The following is a 6,471-nucleotide window of genomic DNA, read 5'->3' as shown; positions in this document are numbered from 1 at the left end:
GGGCGGGACGCCTCGTGCAGTGAAGCAGTCAGGGATGCTGAAACCACCTTGTTTGGATCTTCTGGAACTATATTCAAAACGAGCAGCCTGTTCTTTGGCTCACCCGCAGTGGGGGCAGATCTCAATGACGTGGAAGGGAGTTTGGGGTGCCGGGACCGAGAGCTGGGTGACGACAGGCCAGACTGGGCCCCCTGGGTGGAAGTGGGCTGTGCTGCTGGTTCCTCCCGAGTGAGTGAGTGTCCCAAACGTGAGTTTCTAAAAGGTTTTGGTGCAAAAGCAGGACTGTGCTTTTCAGCGGTGGCTGCATGAAAGGGAACAGCATTCGTTTGTGTGTTTCTGGGCTGGAGTGGTACTAGAACATCAGTTCTATTACGTTATAGCCTGACATTTTATGATACGATGCAGGTCACAGGATGAAAATATTTCACAAAATCCTAACCAGATGTTTACTGGAAGTACCTGAGATTCCATTTGAAAATTGTGATGTTAATAACTTCATGTCAGTGAACCATTATCTCATGTTTCTGACATGGTGTCTTTTTCTTGAAACAAGTTTCTAAGGGCTAAAAATAAAAATAGCCAAAAACACTAATGAGTTCTGAGTAACAGTAACATCTCTAGTGACAAAGTAAGGAAAAAGGTATCTATGTATATATGTACATATGTGTGTATTTCACGTGGTCACGTTTCTCTTTGCCCTGCCTGATCCAGCCTGGCCAGGTGAGGAAGAGCGCATGACAGAACGGTCCGTGCGAGGGTGGCGCGCTGTTCCAGGGAGCACCAGCTTCAGCGTGGCTGGACCGCACGCCAGGCCCATGTCACCCTTTCTGTCTCCTCTCTGGGGTCCCTCCTGCCACTGGCTGGCCTAAGAGGTGAGCTTCCCAGACGGAGGAGGACCACACCTCAAGCTAGGAGAAATGTACAGTGTCCTACTTCTCTGCCTGATTCTCCAAGGAAACGTCCCTTACAAATCCCGGGGCCAAGCTCTCACGGAACACTCCCGTGACCGCCTTACACAGAACGTGTTCGCTTTCTGTCCTGAGGTATTTCAAGCATCCACACTTCTTTCCTCTTGCCACTGATGCTCCAGAATCGTGAGATCTCCAAGTCCTGAGTTTGGTGAAATTCTGACCTGTTACGTGTTGACACAGGGACAGAACCTGGAGCCCCTGAGCCCATTTTCATCTGCGCCCCCGGTACCTCGGCTAACTACCTGGGCTCAAGGACTCTTCCAAACAAGATCTGCTTCACAAGGAAATCTCCTGCCTGTCTCTGAGCCCTTTCCTGGCTGTCAGGCCATTGGCAGAGCTTAATCTCCTCTGTTTTGCTTTCAGAAACCTCTCTTCCCATCTAATTTCCCAGGGCTGCTGTTGAGCCTAAAATGTGTGTAATACAAAATGCTTGTTCCTGAGAATCAGTGCTCGAGGCAGCCCGGTGCTTCCCTCTGAGCTGAGTCTCAGCGATCACAGGTATGAGGTCCTGTGATCTTGGGTCCGCACAGCAGAATGTGAGACCTGCATGTGACGGCCATTTTAAAATAAGTCCACAATTTCTTTGCTACAAATTAGGGACCTGATTCTCCCCCTTGAATGTGGGCTGTACTTAGTGATTTGTTTTCAATGACTAGAATGTGGCAAAAATGACAGTGTGACTTCTGAGAGTAGGTTATGAAACATCACAGCTGCCACCTCTCTCTCAGTTCACCTGTTTTGGGGAGAAGCTGACATCCGGGCAGCCCTATGGAGAAGCCCTCGTGGTGAGGGTCTCCTGCCCACGGCCACGTGAGTGAGCCTTCTTGGAAGCAGGTGCCCCAGCCCGGGTGCCTTCAGAGGACTGCAGCCCCTGCCGACACGTGACTCAGCCTCGTAAGAAACAGCCAGAACCATGAAGCCGAACCACTTCTGAACTAGCCCTCAGGCAGCGTGGGAGACAATAAACGTGTGTTGTTTTACGCCACTCCCGGGGTGGTCTGTTACAGCAGCAGACAGGACACTCGCAAGCCCACATCCTAGCCCCGACCAGGTTCCCTGCAGCTTTGGCCCAGGGGCCTTTCAGCCTCGGTCCGTATCCAGCCACCAGCACCCGCCGGGCCGCACCACTAAGGAAGGAACCGAGCGCTGCCTCCCCTTTCTTCCTGCCAGTTCCAGAGTCCGATCCTTACCATGGGGCGAGCCCCACTCCTCCGCACCCGTGCCCCCAGGGACGGCGGTGTCTGCAGGACGCCCTGGTTTACGGCACACCCCCCATCATCCAGGACGACTGCCTCCCGCCAGTGAGCGGGGAACATGGGAGGACGGAGAGCAGTGAGAGGCTCTGTGAACCTCAGGGAAAAAGGTCCCATGGTGTGATTAACAGTGGCAATCGATCAGACTCCGGCCGGGAAAGGCTCTCTGGTCCCCGGAGGGATGTTGAGCCTAATCAAACTGCCTCCCGCTGGAAGGAAGCATCTAGGCTTATGGCTCTTGTCACCTTGACCGTACAGCCAGTGGGGACTGGCTCTTGGTTGCAGTCACCCTCTCCCGAGCGTTGAAGCCCCATGGTGGGCATTCTCATGTGGCCGAGACGCTCTGCACACTCCCCCAGTTACTGCGTTCCTCACACCCATCCTGCAGGAAGTGGGGTGCAGCTGCTCCCCGCTGAGTGTGCATCCTCACACCGGACCACAGGCCCTGTGTCGTGGGCCCAGCAGTGGCCCCCAAAGATACCAACCAGGTCCTGTGAGCGTTACGTCGTGTGATCAGGGTGGCGCGGGTGTGATTAAGGATCTTGAGATGCAGGTCATCCGAGGGCCCTCACAAGTGTGCTTGTCAGAGAGGCAGAAGCAGGTGACTCACGGAAGAGAAGAAGTGAGGACGGAGGCAGAGGTTGAGTGATGCGGCCACAAGATGCAGAAGGGGCAAAGGATGGCCTCTACCCCAGAGAGCAGGATTCTGTCAACACACTGACTTAGGCCCAGCGAAACCAATTCTGGACTTTGGCCTCCAGAAGCATGAGCGAACGAGTTCGGTTGTTTTAAGCCACCAGGTTCATAGTAGTTTGTTAGAGCAGCCATGGGAAACTAACGCGCCCACCCTGCAAACTTGATGTGTCTGTCCTTCTGGCCATTCCAAGCCTCTGTCTTTCAACAGTGCGGTGCCACGGAGCGCGGGGGGGAGCAAGGGCTCGCACCGTGAAGGCCCTTGCAAGGTGGCCGAGACACTGGGCGAAGGGGAGCCTTTAAGCAGGGCAGTGACTCAATTTGGTTCCCGTTGGAAATGTCACTGGCTCTCAGATGGGCGAGAAGCAGGGCAGGAGTGGAACCACCAGGAGGCTGCGGCTGTCCAGGTGGGAAGGGTTAGTGGCGCGGAGCAGGGAGGTGACATGACTGAGAGAGATGGGCAGGTTTGGGGACTACTTGGGAGATTGGAAGCGCCTCACTTGGGGCAGATGGAGGGATGTGCCTGCTTTATGATGGGCACTGTCTCCAGACGGAGGAAGCCACGACGGAGAGAGGGAGACCCCTACTAATAAGGGGTCCACGGGGGTGAGCAGGGAACCGACGGCTGACGCTCTCGAACTGCGTGCAACGCTAGCATCTGTTCACCCCCTCCCGCCTTACACACACACACACCCCCTTCACTGTGGACTGTCCTGAGAAAAGAGCAGCGGGAGGGGAAGTACCCTGTCCCCTCCCCCTAGGGAGGGCGGGGTGTAAGATCCACACTCGTCATCGTAGCTCAGGAGAAAAAGGCACGCTGGATCTTTTCTCAGTACATTCATTGAATCTGGGAAGCTTAAGGTGAAGATTCTAAGGGCTTCAAGGCTGAAAAAGGACACTTCCTCTCTGTTTATTTTCAATGTCTGAACTTGAAACCAGCTGTGTTTCTCTGGGGAACAAAACCCAGAGTGCCTTTTGAATCCTGTCAAGTGCCAAGAAGAGGCCATGTCATGAGAGCCTGAGTGCGCTCGGGTCCAAGCTGAGTGCTAGCCCTTCTCTGCCCTGCCCTCCTACTCGGCGGGGCTGAGGGATCCCCGGGAAGGGCGCGGGGCACGGGGACGGTGAGACGAGCCCTCTCCCCACTCCATCTCCCGTGTGCTCAGAGGGTGCGTCCTTGCTCTCCAACCAGCCCCAACTGGTTCCTGGGGCAGTAGGAGCACGCGGCTCTGGTGTGAGACCAGGGTTCAGATCGCAGCTCTACCACTTAGTGCTTTGGAAACTCTCAGTATCTTCTTTAAAATGCAGAGGAAAGGCGATGTAAGTAAAAGTGTGGCACGTCGTGGACCCACAGAAAGTGGGGCTCAGTGTCCTGAGAAGGCAAACAGTGTCCTGTGTGTCCTGAGAAGGCAAACGGCCTCCCCACGGGGGTCCCTCTGCCCGCCGTGGAGAGAGAGGCCTGAACACATGACCGGAGTTCAAAAGCCTGGGGATGCTGAGCCGTGAGCCGGGACACCTGGCTTCTGTTTCCGGCTCGCCCTCCAGCCGGCACCACAGCCTTGTGCTCGCCCACTGCCCCGAGCCTACGTTTTCTCGTCTTAAGTGAGCGTAACTGTCCCAGCACCCACCCCCGCGGGGCCACAAGTATTATGGGATAATAATGTATACAATAGAATCTTCCAGAGGGAACAGTGCTGTCTGTACTCGAGGACGCAACACACTCACCTTGAAGCCGGGGTGGCTAACGCGGCGGAAGTGGGAAACATGGGGAAGGGTAGGTGATCCGAAGTTAGGACCAACGTGTGTGCCTGGGAAGGAGGCGGAAAGTCAATTAATCTCTGTGTGTGTTGCCTCCTGCCACCCAATGCTACAGTCTGCTTGAGTATTTTCACTGCCATCTGTCAGCAGCTCTAAAGAATATAGCCTTATTCTCTCCTGTTCCCTGTGTTTACATCTGGTTAGCAAGATTCAGCCAGGGACATACATGTCACGGGGAGGCGGCTGCCAGTAGGGCATCATGGTCCTTAAAAACAGCATTTTGTACTGAGCCTCTGCTTCTCGTATTTACATTTTAAAAACATGTAAGAAGCACTTCCCACCCACCCACAACTTGCCATAATCTTATCTTATTCAGACCTCACTTTAAGCCTATGAGAGGAAGCATTGGGCACATTTTCGAGATGAAGCTCACAGAGTGGATTTGGACATTTGGTAGCAACAGACAGAAACCACAACTCAGACTTAAGAGTTAAAAGGGAGTTTATTGGCTCATGTACGGAAAAGTCCAGAGGTAGGGCTGGTTCCAGGCAAAGCTATATTAGGACTCAGATGATCTCCACAAGATGAGGGACCTGCTCTCCTCTGTGGGTTTCTCTCTCAGATTTTCTTTACACTGGATCCCCCACTCCCATCCCTCGAAAAGTAGCCTCTCTTTCTCAATGGTCCCAGGAGAGAACTTGGACCATGTGCCCAGCCCTTAGTACCCAGGAGTCTGCAAGGCTCTGATGATTGGTCAGGTGTGGGTCATGTGCCTAGCCCTGCAGCTGGGGTTGGGTCAGGTCCTGGAAATCCAGGGACTGAGAAAGGGGAATGTTACGGTCTTGCAAGAGGCTCGTCAGAGTACTGCTGGAGGAGAGTGTTAAAACAGTGACCATCCCCTAGAGGCCAAGGTTAGGTGGCCTATCCCAGTATCACATAGGGGCACAGCTGAGCCTTGAACCTCCAGCTGGCTGATTTCAAAGGCCTTGCCATTTTTGCTACTCAGGGCATCGACCCTCAGCTCCAGCTACACATTAGAGTCAGCCCAGGAAATGAGTTGAAACAAATACCGGAGACCTGGCCAAAGAACTGAGATGCCTTGGGGGCAGGGTGTGGGCATCAGTATTTCTCAAAAGCTCCCTGGGTGACTGTACTGTGCAGCCAAAGTCCAGAGCCAGTGGGTGAGGACTACCCTTCTCCTCCCCCACCACACGCTGCAGGGCACTACTCAATGCTACAAGGGTGGCTGCTGTCAGCAAAGGAGGGCTCAGAACCCAGACAATCTAGGCGACTTTGGGGGATGATGAGCAGGTGCCTGGGAGACCTGGGAGGTGACCTTGTCAAACTGAGTCACCAATCCGGCCTTGCAGCCGAGGCAGGCTGCCTCTGCGTGGAAGGCAGGGCTTCCCACTCGAAGCTGGGCAGGCATGCTGCCTCCCTTTTCTCACCTTGGGCATCCCCGGCTGCAACGTGTAAATTACTTTAGCAGTTGCCTAGCTGGCAACGCGCGCTTCAGGAGAGCGAGAAATATCGTGGCCCAGGGTGCACGGTGCTCTTCCCTCCCACCTGCTGTGGCAGCCTGGCCAGCTTTGCTGTGAAAACACCTGGCAGCCAGGCATCTCCTGGGGCTCCAGGCCACCAGAGCTCCCTGTCCTTCTTCTAACACAAGGGGAAACATTCAAAACAGAGCCACCAAGGGCCCTGCTTCTTTCTCCCCGAGGTTAGACACAGACAGCAGAAAGCCGCAGCTCCCCGGCCGCCTCTACCAGCGACCCGGTGGACTCGTCCATCTCTTCCTC

This window comes from Grampus griseus, assembly GCF_964374135.1.
Source record: "Grampus griseus genome assembly, chromosome: 12".
Classification (NCBI taxonomy): Eukaryota; Metazoa; Chordata; class Mammalia; order Artiodactyla; family Delphinidae; genus Grampus; species Grampus griseus.
The sequence above is the reverse complement of the archived record's forward strand: the minus strand, read 5'-3'. Positions refer to the sequence as shown.